We start from the raw sequence: 14,508 nt of genomic DNA, 5'->3' as shown, positions 1-14,508 counted from the left end.
AATGCTAAAACCAGAGGTATTCCTCCATTGCTTTTATCCACAATGCTGCTTAAGAATGCAGGCCTCCACAGACTAGGGAATCTTCAAAAAAACACTGCAAAAAACACACAGGAGGGTGCAAACAACTTGTGCATTACCATAAATAGATTTATTAAAATCCAGAACGACAAATGGATACTTACATGCTGATATAAAAATTCAAGCGACACTCCAGCTGAACACAGTGAAACTCGTCCTAGGACCAAATGGTTGGAAAGCTGACCCATTTTGGGGGTTATGCCCCTTTCCTCAGAGTTGAACCAACCTTACAAACAATGGTCCTTTGACTGGTCAGAAATCTGAAGGACACTACCCACAGGAAGCTGGCACGTGGACAGAGAAAAACAAATAATGATAATAGAAAACCACATACCACCCTAAAAAGTAAGGTACAAAACAAAAAAGATAATATTACATTAAAAAATTATAATATTTTAATTTAAAAAATTATAATTTTAATGTAATGTTTATCTTTTTCAATGTATGCCTTTTTTAAGGGTGGTATGTGGTTTTCTATTATCATTATTTTTTGCCCCGCCCAATTTCTGACCATTCAAAGAACCATTGTTTGTAAGGTTGGTTCAGCTCTGAGGAAAGGGGCACAACCCTTGAAATGCGTCAGTTTCCAAAAATCTGGTCCTAGGACGAGTTTCACTGCATCCAGCTGGAGTGTTGCTTGAACTTTTTTATAACAGTATGTGAGTATCCGTTTGTCGCTTTGGATTTAAAAAAAATGTGTTTATGGTAATGCACGAGGTGTTTGTGCCCTTCTGTATTTTCTTTGCAGTAGTGCAAGGGCCTGCCTGATTGCATGCAAACTAAAAGTGTTTAGGTTTGACCTCATGTTATATGGTTTTGGTAAATCTAAAGGAAAGTAGTACAAGAGAATTGTATAATGTACGGCCAGCCTTATTCTATAATACATAGGACCCTGAGAATAAGGGGGAATACTGGGGATATCTCACCGTTAGAGTGAAGAAGATAGAAGCCGGTTCACATATGTGAGGTCTGGTTTTGACAGCAGGATTTTAGCGCCCTCCGGTGCAGCAGTTCAGGTGCTCAAAATCATACCAGACTCTTCTTAAAAACGCACTGCGGCCGGCCCACAGATATGTGAACTGGCTCTATTAAAAATTCTGCAGGTTTACATGTCATGCAAATCGGATGCAGTTAAAAATGCATCCAATTGCATATATGTGAACCAGGTCTTAGTAATTCAATCTGAAAGCAAGTGTTCTACTTACAATGTGAATAGAAACAAATAATTCCTGATTTTTTAAAGCCCAACTCCAGAATAACCTTTTTTTTTTTAACCAGGTTTTTAATTGCTGTCTGCAAGCACCATTGAGGACATTTCATTTCAATTTCAGTCCTTGTGATATAAGGGAAGCAGCTGACACTGGCACAGAAAGATACTGACAATATGAATAACCCAACAGAGGTTATACCCCTTTCCAATTTTTTTTTAAAAAGGGTTTTATTACAATCTGTGACCCCACTGGAGATTTGCTATCACTTCCTGCCTCAACAAGGTTGAAATCTGAGATGAAATTTTCCCATTAGAAGCACAGACCACAATATATTTGCCAGAGGTTCTATCTCTCCAATTTTTTTAAAGACTGTGATTGGGCTTTATTCTACTGGAATTAATAATTTTGTTGACTCTCAAATTTTGCATTCATTTGTCCACCCCTGTTTTTGGCATTCTTGTGCACTTTTCTCAATGTTTTTAGGACTTGCCAATTGTACATACTACACAAATCTGCTCTGCACTCAGCACTGAACAGGCTTGTATGTAGATGACAGTTCTGTGTCACATAAATCAAATAAACTTTTCTGACTTATGATACACACGCAGTAGGAAAAAGTTTATGTCACTGAAACCTTCTCAGCCTATTGGTTTAAAAATGTTCCTGAATACAGTTTTACAAATGACAAGTATCTGACCATAACCTTCATACAATGTTTTGCTTTATGTAAGCCGTTTCTGTGACCACTGCTAACAAGCATTATCAGTATTTTCTACCCTTTTTTACAAAATGTAACATAAACTTGTCTTTCCACAGCTGCTAGTGATCCTTTGTAGCATCTATAATGGGGCAGACTAATACTTTTAATTTAGCCTTGCCGATACATTGCAGGTGTCTCCCTGATTTTGAAGGATTTGGTGTGCTTTATCATAGTATCAAATGCTTGACAATCTTACTGTAACATGAATCCAGAACAATCAGCTTAACAATGAAATCCATGGTGCTATTTCTTCATAGTTCAAGTAATGTGAAAACTAACTGAAATGTTCATTGTCCAGTGCCGGAACAGTGTTAAAGAAAATCACTCTACCCTCTTTCTGATTTATATATGCCTATATACAGATGTATCTTCTATATAGAGAGAAATACGAAAACTCAGGTGCAGTCACCCTGGTTGAGCTGAAAACCTCTAACAGACGTAAGCATTCTAAGGCACTGATGTAGCTTGTGAGACCAGAGTACGCTTTCTGCACAGAATCCTGAGAAACATACACACAACAAGGCTTTAACCTGTTAATATGTATCATTAAAATGCATTGTATTGTATAAAATAAATATTCTACTTATTTGGTGCAATGAATAATTCAAAAGATTTTATTTTGATATTTTTGTCAAAAAAGAAAAAACAAAAAAAAAAAAAACCAGAAAGAGCATAATGCATTTTTATATTGTTATTTTGTATGACTTAAATGCATCTTTATATTGTTGTTAAATAAAATATGAGATGAACAACATCATGGTATTTGTCACAAGTATTTTGAATGTTGAATGCCGATGAATCCAAAACAAGATACACTTAGCGCCGGTTCACACTAACGCGGCACGACTTCGGGGCGACCTGTGAAGTCGCGTGCACCGCGACTTCGGCGCGACTTGCACGGACTTCATATAATGAATGTCTATGCAAGTCGCTCCAGGTCGCCCCGAAGTAGTACAGGAACCTTTTTCTAAGTCGCTCCGGAGCGACTTGTGTCCTATTAGAACGGTTCCTGTAGCACACAATGGACCGCGACTTGTCAGGCTGACAAGTCGCCTGACAAGTCGCGGTAGTGTGAATGGACACTAAGGCTGCATTCACACTTGAGTGTAGCGTTTTTTACCTAGATTTTTACTGCGTTTTTGCGCGTTTGTATTTGGGGTTTTGCAGGCGTTTTTGAGCTTTGGCGTTTTTTTTATTAGCCAATAGGAAAAATCATCATCTGTTACATCATTTGTTGCTATGTTTTAATATTTTTTCATCTGCTTCCTGGGTGAATTTAGGTACTGTAGTTTGTCGCCATTCTATTGGTGTGCGCAATTTTAAACTGTCCGTAACATGTTAGTTATCTGTTTACTTGGCGTGACATCATCTTTCACAATATACAAAAATATTGGGATAACTTTACTGTTTAGTATTTTTTAAACGCGGCGAAATGTATTTTTTTCCAAAAAAGGCATTTGAAAGACCGATGCGCAAATACCGCGTGACAAAAAATATTCCCACAACCGCCATTACATTCTCCAGAGTCTTTGCTAAAATATATATATGTTTGGGGGGTTCTAAGTAATTTTCTAGCTAAAAATATTCATTTAAACTTGTAAACAACAAGTGTCAGAAATGGGCTCGGTCTGGAAGTGGTTAAAAGAGAATATTTGCTATATTTACCTATAGGGGCCTGTCAGGGTAAGCTGTATGGGGTACAAAGATTAATAAAAGCAGCCTGCATGCTAAACTCAGTTCAAACATGCAATCAGATAAATACCATGCAGTGACATTTCTAAACATATGCAGAATGATTGCTAAACTTATTTTTGTCATCTTTCACATTTGCATCAAAAGCATTCCAGTCTGTGAAAACCTGCTGGCCAATATTGTCCCAGGCCCTCCTCTTATTGGCCATGCTTTTGTAATTTGAGTCCTTCTTGTCGTATACGCAAGGGAGCTCCTTGACCATGCGTATGAATGACTCCGGATCAAACAGGGTTAAATCCTCCATTTTTCCAGGTGTGATATGGCTGCATTGGGACTTCCTGCTAAAATTGTTGTCATTTCCTTTTGGGAGGTAACTTTTCATTTGTGCAAAAAAAGCATCAAGTCGCGCGACAAAATGTGTAAAATTGCGCGTTTCAATGTTCTTCTATGGAAGTAAAAATGCTCCAAATATGCCCAAATCTGCCCGATTTGAGTTACAAAAAGGCCTCATGCACATGGGGCGTTAGAAAACAGTGCTGCAAAGCTAGTTCTGACGCCGGAAAAAAGCAGCTGTAAAAACGTGCTTTTAGTAGCTTTTTCCATTTGCGTTATTGCACGTTCGGCCACGTTGTTTTCAGCAGCGTTTTTCCTGCCTCCATTCAAAATCAATGGTTCCCTATGGGAGCCTATTGATTTGAATGGAAGGCGGATGATCCGACTTGCGGTGCGACTTGGGCTCCGAGAATCTTGAGGGGGAACTCCATGCCAATATGATAAAAAAAACGGCGTGGGGTCCCCCCCCAGGTTCCAAACCAGGCCCTTGAGTCTGATGTGGATTTAGAGGGGAGCCCCACGCCATGCGTGGGGTTCCCCCCAAATCCACACCAGACCCTTATCCGGGCTGCATCCCGTAGGGCAGGAAGGGGGAGGGGACAAGCAAGTGTCCCCACCCCCCCACCATACCAGGCCACATGCCCTCAACATGGGGGGTGTTGGTGATTTGGGGCAGGGGGAGCTCTGCACCCCCCCCCCCAAAGCACCATGCCCCCATGTTGATGAGGACAAGGGCCTCATCCACACAACCCTGGCCGGTGGTTGTGGGGGTCTGCAGGCAGGGGGCTTATCGGTATCTGGAAGCCCCCTTTAACAAGGGGGGTCCCCCCCCGATCCCGAACCCCCTCCCTATGTGAATGGGTATGGGGTACACTGTACCCCTACCCATTCACCCCATAAAAGGCAGTATATGTAAATAACGACAGGAGACGTTTTGGAAAGTTTATAAAAAATCTTCATCCGGTCTTCTCTACTCTGTTCTTCTCCCCTCCGCTCTTCTGGTCTTCTGCTCTTTTGCTGTCCGCTCTTCTGCTCTTTTGCCCTCATCATTTGTTGCATCATCTGTGACATGAGGGGGCGGAGTCTCCTGATGATGTCACCAGGCAGCCACGCCCACAATGGCTATATAACAAGCTGCAGAGACCGGAGACTGGCATTATCACCGGAGACATCGTTGGAGGAGGACTGGAGAAAGAAGAAGAGCCGAGGGCAAAAGAGCAGAAGAGCGGACAGCAAAAGAGCAGGAAACCAGAAGAGCGGACTTGAACATAAAAAAATAAAAACGGCCTAACGCTGTATAAGCAACGTTATTCAACCTTTAGCAGCGTCAGGCATTTTTGCAGCTGTGACGCTGGTCCTCAGAACGCGAAGGCAGTGGGTTCTTCTTACAGCTCAAAAACGTCTGTGTGTGCATGAGGCGCTAGAATAACATGGAGGGACGTTTTTAAGCTGCAAAAAAAAAAAAAACGCCTGACGCTCCTAACAGCAGCTGTAAAAACGCCCTGTTTGCATGAGGCCAAAAAGTTCCAGAACTTTTTTGAGCTTCATGCTTCAGCTTCAGGCAACTTGGAGTGGAGATGTGAACCATCTCCATAGAGAATCATTGATTATTTCTCCTCCAGCGTTTTGTAGCTTCAAGCTTCAAGCTACAAAGCGCTCAGGTGTGAATGGGGCCTTAGGCCCCTTTCACAGAATCGGACCAATTAGGTCAGTTTTTCAGGCGGACCTGATCGGGCCACCCATTCTCCTCTATGGAGAGGCAGATGTCAGCTTAGATGTGTCCACTGACACTCATCTGTAATCCGATCCAACAAGATCCGCTTAAAACAGACAGATTGGGATACGTTCGCCATCTGTCCAGCGGGTCGGATCGGATGAAAACAGACATGCTGTCCATTTTCATCCAATCTCCCTATAGAAGAGAGCGGGACTCTGACAGGTCCGTCTCTGCACAGTGAGCAGAGACGGACCTGTTATCCGCCTGCTAAGCAGGGATCAACAGAGCAATCCCTGCTGAGCTAGCAGAGTCTGCCGAGCTGATCCATCCCATGTGAAAGGGGCCTTAAAATACAAGAAAAATAAAAAACGTATCACATGGGTATGACTCGTGAGCCCCTGGCCTATGAACAGAGCTGTAATGGATCTACAATTCATTTATACCAGCACTGCAGGCATCTCCTGCCTGGGAGCCAAGAGAAGCATGGGTGCTTCACTACTACAATTCCACAACCATAAACTTGGTGTCATTCTTTACAGCTAGCAATTGCCTAGTTACTACAATTGATCTGAGTGGCTCTTCATAGTTATAGTACATAGAAGACTTCTTCCTGCTGCCGCCCATGGTGGCTGTCAGTCTCCCCGGTACCTACGGGAACCACAGTAACTGGCCATGATAGCTTTATATAGAAAAGATGGAGGAACGTCCATATCCTGATCCCCTCTGTGACTAATGACGCTAAAAATGACAATGCTTTGTTTTTTTCAGTTTAACAACTTCCATACCGGGCCAATTCTGCCACTCCGCTCCAACATGTAAAAATCATCATTTTTTTTCTAGAAAATTACTCAGAACCCCTAAACATTATATATGTTTTTTTAGCTGAGACCCTAGGGAATAAAATGGCAGTCGTTGCAACTTTTTATGTCACACTGTATTTGCACAGCAATTTTTCAAATGCTCTTTTTTTTTTTTAAGAGTTTCATAATTCGAAAAAAAAAAACCCTAAAGTTATCCCAACTTTTTGTATATGTGAAAGATGATATTATGCCAAGTAAATCTATACCTAACATGTCATGCTTTAAAATTGCGCACACTAGTGGAATGGCGGCAAATTTCAATACTTAAAAATCTTCTTAGGCAACGCATTTAATTTTTTTTACAGGTTACCTGTTTAGAGTTATGCCCCATACACACATGCAGATTATCTGCAGACTTTTGTCTGCAGACTTACCTTTTCTATGTAGTGCAAGGGCCTGCCGGATTGCATACAAATTGAAAGTGTTTAGGTTTGACCTCATATTATATGGTTTTGGTAAGTCTGCAGACAAAAGTCTGCAGATAATCTGCACGTGTGTATGGGGCATTACAGAGGAGTTCTTGGGCTAGAATTGTTGCTCTCACTGTAACATTCATGGTGATACCTCACATGTGTGGACTGAAAACTGTTTAAATATATGGGCGCGACACACGTATGCGTTTGCTTCTGTGTGCGAGCACGCGGGGACCGAGGCACTTACATTTTTTTTATTACTGTTTATTTTATTTCTATTTTTTTATTTTTACACTTTCACTTTAATTTTTTTTTTTTTTTTTAATCATATTTATTCCTATTACAAGGAATGTAAATATCCCTTGTAATAGGAATAGGGCATGACAGGTTATCTTTATGGAGAGATCTGGGGTCAATAAGACCCATATCTCTCCTCCAGGCTGGAAAGCCTGAGATAAAAAAAAAAAACGATCTCGGCTTTCCAGCCGAGAACATGGCAGTATTTACAACTGCCAGGGCAGACCTGACGTCACAACGTCGCGCCCGGGCCTCCGAGAGTCATAGAGACTGCCGGGGACCATCTGGTCCTCGGTATTCTCTATGGTGAACTTCCGCCACTGGTGAATTCCTTCTCCGGCTCGCTGATCGCACGGGAGAGCGTGTAGAAGCACCGGAGGGCGGCGGGAGGCATCCCTTTCCGCCGCCTATAAGAACAATCAAGCGGCCGCTATGATTGTTCTTATGGTGCAGTGAATCCCTGGTTTAAAAAAATGATATCTGAATGATGCCTGCAGCTGCAGGCATCATTCAGATATCCCCACTCAAAGCCCAGGAGGTCATATGACATACTGCGGGCGGGAAGTGGTTAAGCAGCTATGAAGCATGATCTGTGCTTGATTAGCTGCTTTGGGCAGCAGGTGAGACATTGAGGGTCCCCAATATCTCCATGAGGAGCATCTGTATCCTGCCCAAAGTTATCACATGGGCTTGGTACCCCCCTTGTGATAGCAATAAAGTTAAATGAAAAATCTGATTTATAAAATAAAAATAATGCACACTGGCTGCATCTGGGGTCTGTGCAGCTGCTGCATCCCAATTGACATGAATGGGACTGCCTGCACAGCCCGCGAGGGTAAACACAGACTTCACACAGACATATGCTGTATTACGCCCTGTGTGAACGAGCTCACATTGTGTTTGAGCACTAAAATTCCTGAAAATTTGAATTTGCTGCGTAAATATCTTGTGACATCAAAAAATTGCTACAGCCACCATTTTATTCTCCAGGGCCTCTGTTTTCAGAAAATATATCATGTTTGGGGGTTCTAAGTACTTTTCTAAATAAAAAATGCTGATTTTAACTTGTGTGTAAAAAAATAAAAAATAAATTGCCAAAACAGCAAGCAGATAAAGAAAACCTGAACTGTGGAAACTGAGCATAAAAAAGGCGAGTAGAAGGAAAAAGACCAGTTACCAGTGTTGCCTATAGGCTCTCCAAAACCTGAACTTTTTCCCCATTGCTGACTTAACCTGCTTTGCCCATCTTGGTAGAGAAGCAGGATTTGCTTCTTCGTATCAGAGTTAACCCCCGGATAACCGATGATGTCTGTTGAGGTAATGATGAAGAAGAAGAAGGTGGAAGCAAAGATCCAAAAATGAGGTTTGAGAATGTGGTTTTGCACAGAGCAGCCCGGATCCTCCTCTTCTTGGGTCCTAGGCTGGCGCTCCTGGCTCCTCCCTCCTGCCAGGTGCCCCCCACAGCAAGCAGCTTGCTATGCGGGCACCCAGGCTCTGTGTATCTGTGTGGCCGTTCGGCCCCGCCCACGCCATCCCCGGATTAGCTCACTGGCTGTGATTGACAATGACTCCCGCTGCTGCCAAAAGCCAATCAGGAGTGCAAGTATCTGGTGAGGTAAGGCTCTTGTGGACATCGCTGGATCGAGAGAGGGCTCAGATAAGTATTAGGGTGGGCTGCTGCACACAGAGGGTTTTTTACCTTCATGCATAGAATACATGAAGGTAAAAACCTTTTGCCTTTCAAACACTTTAAGTTTCTATAGGACGCGACAGAATAACTTTACAATAGTGGTGCACCAAAATGAAAATTCTGGACAGAAACTGAAAGTTCAGGATGGACTTGGCCAAAAACCAAAACCGACAGTGTTTTTTAAAAAAAATTCTAAATTAATTATTGTGGCTGGTGTTTTTGCATTGGAGTCAATGGGACGCAATTTTGCATTGAAGTAAATATGGGGTGTTTTTGCATTGAGGTCAATGGGAAGGAATTTTGCATTGAAGTCAATGGGATTTTGCATTGAAGTCAATAGGAGGGGTTTTTGCATTGAAGCCAAAAAGAGGCATTTTTGCATTGAAGTCAATGGGACACGATTTTGATTTGAACTCAATAGGGCATGATTTTGCATTGAAGTCAATAGGACACGATTTTGCATTGAACTTAGTAGGGGGCATTTTTGCATTGAAGTCAATGGATCATGATTTTGTATTAAAGTCAATAAGACATGATTTTGCATTGAAGTCAATGGGACATGATTTTGGCATTGAAGTCAATAGGACGCAATTTTGAGTTAAAGTCAATAGGACGTGGCATGCCATTATCGCCACTTTTTTTCTCTATCGGCAGAATGCCGATAGCCCTATTTTTGGCTGATTTTCACCAGCCGATATATCAGTGCATCCCTACATTCTAGTGAGTGGAAATCACCAAATGGTTACACAGACCGCAATAAAAACCTTACAGAGATTCTGACCATCTGATCAATCTGCAAGTGTTAATTGCTTGTTATATGTAGGGGGGAGCTGAAGAGGCTGTTTCACTTACTGGATTCCTCACTCCGGCAATGTTCTTCTCTGCCCGAAACTCTGGTCTGTGGGTAGAGTCTTGGTATCATCACATACAAAACAGGGACATTAACCTTGTTTTCTACGCTGAAGAGACTGGAGTGTGATTGAAACCTGTCGAAGCTTAGAGAGGAGCTCTGGGGGACTAGTCTTGGCGCTGCAGGGATCTGATGGAGTGAGGAAAAGGATAAGAATTTTCTCCCTAATCCTCTGCCCGTAGACTATATATGAGCAATTAAAGTGATTCTAAAAGCTGAAAGTTTTTTTACCTTAATGCATCGCTCCATCCCCAGCACCCACCTTCCTTATACTTAACTAAGCCCAATCTCAGTTCTGCAATGTGCATGAGAGCAGCGGGTCTCTCGGCTCTCTCCCTCCTCATTGGCTCAGAAAAAATTGTCACAATCACAGCCAGTGACATGGGAACGAAGGCCAGGGCCAAGCCCCTGTGTGTCTATGGATACACAGAGCAACTCCACATGAGTGCCCCCATAGCAAGAGGCTTGCTATTGTGGGCATTAGCGGGGGGTGAGCCAGGAGCTGGCAAAGAAGAGGATCGGGGCTCATGTGTGCAAAACTATTGCACAAAGCAGGTAAGTAAAATGTGTTTATTTAAAAATAAAAAATAAATTAAGGGTTTACACTCACTTTATGAGCAATTAAAGTGGTTCTAAAGATTGAAAGTTTTTTTTTACCTTAAAGCAGTAGTATACTCTTATACTATAATAAGGCTTGCCTGTAGGTAAAATTAATGTCTCGTAAACCTGCACGGTTTAGGAGATATTCACCCTGCATGCAGCCGCTGACACCAGCGGCGCATGCGCTCTGAAGGTGCGGCGTTATCTTGCTGGATCTTCAGAGCTCCTTGCTGGAAAGTGAACTCCCGCGTGCATGCACGGGAGTGACGTCATTGCGGCTCCGGCCACTCACAGCGCCGGAGCCACCGAACCCAGAAGAGACACCGAGGGAACATGTCAGCTGCCTCAGTGGTGTCCGGGCGACTGTGTCGGGGGCTCCTTCTAAGGTAAGTATTTCATAATGTGCTAGTATGCTATGAATACTAGCACATTATGCCATTATCCTGCAGGGTTTGTTTGTTTTCTTTGGGGATACAATCGCTTTAATGCATTCTCTGCATTAGGGTAAAAAACCTTCTGAGTGTAGCTCCATCCCTAGCACTCCACCCCCCCTTACTTGTACTTACCTGAGCCTGATCTAAATTCTGCAATGTGCATGAGGGCAGGGGATCTCTTGGCTCTCTCCCACCTCATTGCCTCAGAAAAATTGGCACAGTCACAGTCAGTGATGAGGGAACGGGGGGCCAAGCCATGCTCTGTGTATCTACGGACACACAGAGCGACTCCACACTCAATTGGCTTGCCATGGTGGGCATTTGGCGGGGGGGTTGAGGAGGAGGCGGGAGCGCTGGCGGAGAGGGGGATCGGGGCTGCTCTGTGCAAACCATTGCACACAGTGGGTATGTATAAAGTGTTTAATTTAACCACTTGCCGACCGCTCACTGGAGCTCTACTGCGGCAAAGTGGTTAGTTCCCGTCCAGCGACGTAGACCTACGTAGACTCCTCCCCTTGTGGGCGGTGCACGCGCACCGGCGGAGGCTCGCTCCCGCTGTATTCATTCACAGCGGGAGTCGGGCCAGGGGAGGAGCGGCGGCGATCGCCGCTGCTCTTCCCCGATCGTCGGGGAATCGAGTCTGGAGATCAGCCCGCCTGTGTAAACAAAGCGGGAGGATCTCCTAAGTGACAGATTGCAGGGTTCAGCATAGCTGAACATGCGATCTGTCCCTGTGTCACTCAGTCACCTCCCCCCACACACGTTAGTAAGCACCAGGCATACATTAACCCCTCCCTCTCCAATAAAATCAACCCCTTCCCTGCCAGTGTCATTTTTACAGTAACAGTGCATATTTATAGCACTGATTACTGTAGTAATGTCACTGGTACCCCCAAAAATGTCAAAAATGTCAGTCAAGGGTCCGATCTGTCCGCTGCAATGTCGCAGTCCCGCAAGAAAAATCGCAGATCGCCGCCATTACTCGTTAAAAAAAAAAAAACACCAAAAATGACAGAAATCTTTCCCTTAGTTAGTAAACGCAATAACTTTTGCGCAAACCAATCAAAATACGCTTATTGTGATTTTTTTTACCAAACATATGTAGCAGAAAACAAATTGGCCAAAAATTTAAAAAAATTTTGAATTTTAAATTTTTTGGGGGGAATTTCATATAAAAAAAAATGTGAAAAATATTGTTATTTTTTCAAAATTTACGCTCTTTTTTTGTTTATAGCGCAAAAAGTAAAAATCGCACAGGTGATCAAATACCACCAAAAGAAAGCTCTGTTTGTGGGGGAAAAAGGACATACATTTTGTTTGGGTACAGCGTCGCACGACCGCGCAATTGTCAGTTAAAGTCGCACAGTGCCAAATCGCAAAAAGTGGCCTGGACGTAAGACAGCAAAATCCTCCGGTGGTAAAGTGGTTAAAAAAATAATTAAATTACACTCTCTCTAAAGTGGAACTAATCAACACTTTACCCTTTCCTCAACGGTTCCCATCCCTCGCCAGCGGTGGCATCTTCTCCTGTGTGCAGTGCGGGGCAGGGGGGCTTATGTGAAGGTAGACTCTCATGGAGTTGGGCTTTAAATACGTTAGAGGCTTAAAACTACGCAATTGTTGGTAAAATGGTTTAACAAAATTAAAAAATGTTAACTTACTTAAAGAAAAGTAACAGAGTACCCAGAATCTGTCAAAATACTGGTATTGCTTCTGCCAGAGGATATATTTTTATTTTGTTTTTTTAAGTCTTGCTGGTTTCATTCTGACACTTACCCTTTAATTACCTAACTATCTTATAAATTCTGAGTAACAATTTTTCGCTCTAACCCTATCTGCATATCTAAATTGGTACAGATATTAGTAGCGTTCAAGGAACACTGTAACAATGCAGATAGCAATCTCTGTGTTTACAGCAAGCACTTTCTAATGCAAAAAAAAATGCAGTTTTGTATCGAGTCAGAAAAAGCACTGATTTCTATGACCGCTGCATTTTCCAAAACATTCTGCTGCTGGCAACAGAAATTAAACTAAAAGAAGCCATTAGGATCGAGAAATCTTGGAATAAAATCTAATGCGTAATGACATAATGAAAGCACAAATAACATTTTCCACTGTTAAAAGGAAGCTTGATTCATACGACCTAAAACAGACACAAAAGCTTTATATAAACAGGGTACTGATGAATATATAACAATGCTAGCTGGAAAAAATGATTTCCACAACAACAAATATTGAGGTTTAACTTTACATGTTTAAAAATGATAAGGTACGAGTGATTTCTCTCATTCAGATCAAGGCAAATCTTAACCTGTATGGCCAATTTTGAGGCCTTGTTCACATGGGACGCATAAATCAATACTTTGAGAGCCAGTAAACTCACATGGGGATGCTCAGGTGTTCTTTACATGCCCATGCAGGCAGTCCTATTGCTGTCAGTTGGTACACACCGGCTGCACAGACACTGCATGTCAAAGCTCTAAAAATTAAATACATTTTTATTCGCCTGTTTGCCCCAGGGAACAGCAGCTGCACAGACATAGACACTGCTCCTAATGTAGAGAAGTCCATATTCCCATCACACACCTTCCTGGATATAGGCACATCTGTTGTGGGTGCTGCAGCGATCACCAGCTGGACACTGGATCTATCACAGATACATACATATTCGCCAGCACACCATGGATCTTGGCAAAGCAGTCCGAAGAAACTTTCTATTGCAAAAGGATCACATCATGAAAAGTGCAACGTTTCGGAGTCACCGCAGGACCCCTTTGTCACATGACTGATAAAGGGGTCCTGCGTGACTCCGAAACATTGCATTTTTCCTGATGTGATCCTTTTGCAATAAAAAGTTTCTTCGGACTGCTTTGCAAGATCCATGGTGTGCAGGCGAATATGTATGTAACTGCTCCTAATGTGACATCTGTGTTGGTGACAAGCCCTGAATGTATCCAGGGTGCACCCACACCAATTGGGAGCAACAGCTGGGTCCATGCATCCACTGCGTACCATGCGCAAGCATGTCTCCAGACCTAAGCCCTATTGAGCATCTGTGGGGCATCCTCAAATGGAAGGTGGAGGAGCGCAAGGTCTCTAATATCCACCAGCTCCGTGATGTCATCATTAGGGATGCACCGAAATGAAATTCTTTGGCCGAAGGCTGAATACCGAACGCGGTGTTTCGCATTTTTTCCATTTATTTTGCCAATTTTTTGTCCTCTCTCTTGTCCTCTCGTGTCTCTCTCTCTCTCTCTTGTCCTCTCATGTCTCTCTCTCTCTCTCTCTCTTGTCCTCTCTCTCTCTCTCTCCCTAAATGTTACTGTAGGGAATGGGATTCAGTGCACACTGCAGCCTTGTACCATAGGGTTAATGTTAGTGACACTGTAGGGATTGGGAAGGATGCTGGGAATGGAAATCAGGAAGCATGCAGGCAGCCTTGTAAATTTTAATTGCAGATACAGGGCACTGGGCAGGTCAGGGTTAATGTGGTAACATCAATTACTCAGTGAC

The sequence above is a fragment of the Pelophylax lessonae genome, assembly GCF_965119305.1.
Source record: "Pelophylax lessonae genome assembly, chromosome: 10".
Classification (NCBI taxonomy): domain Eukaryota; kingdom Metazoa; phylum Chordata; class Amphibia; order Anura; family Ranidae; genus Pelophylax; species Pelophylax lessonae.
This window is presented reverse-complemented; position numbering follows the sequence as displayed.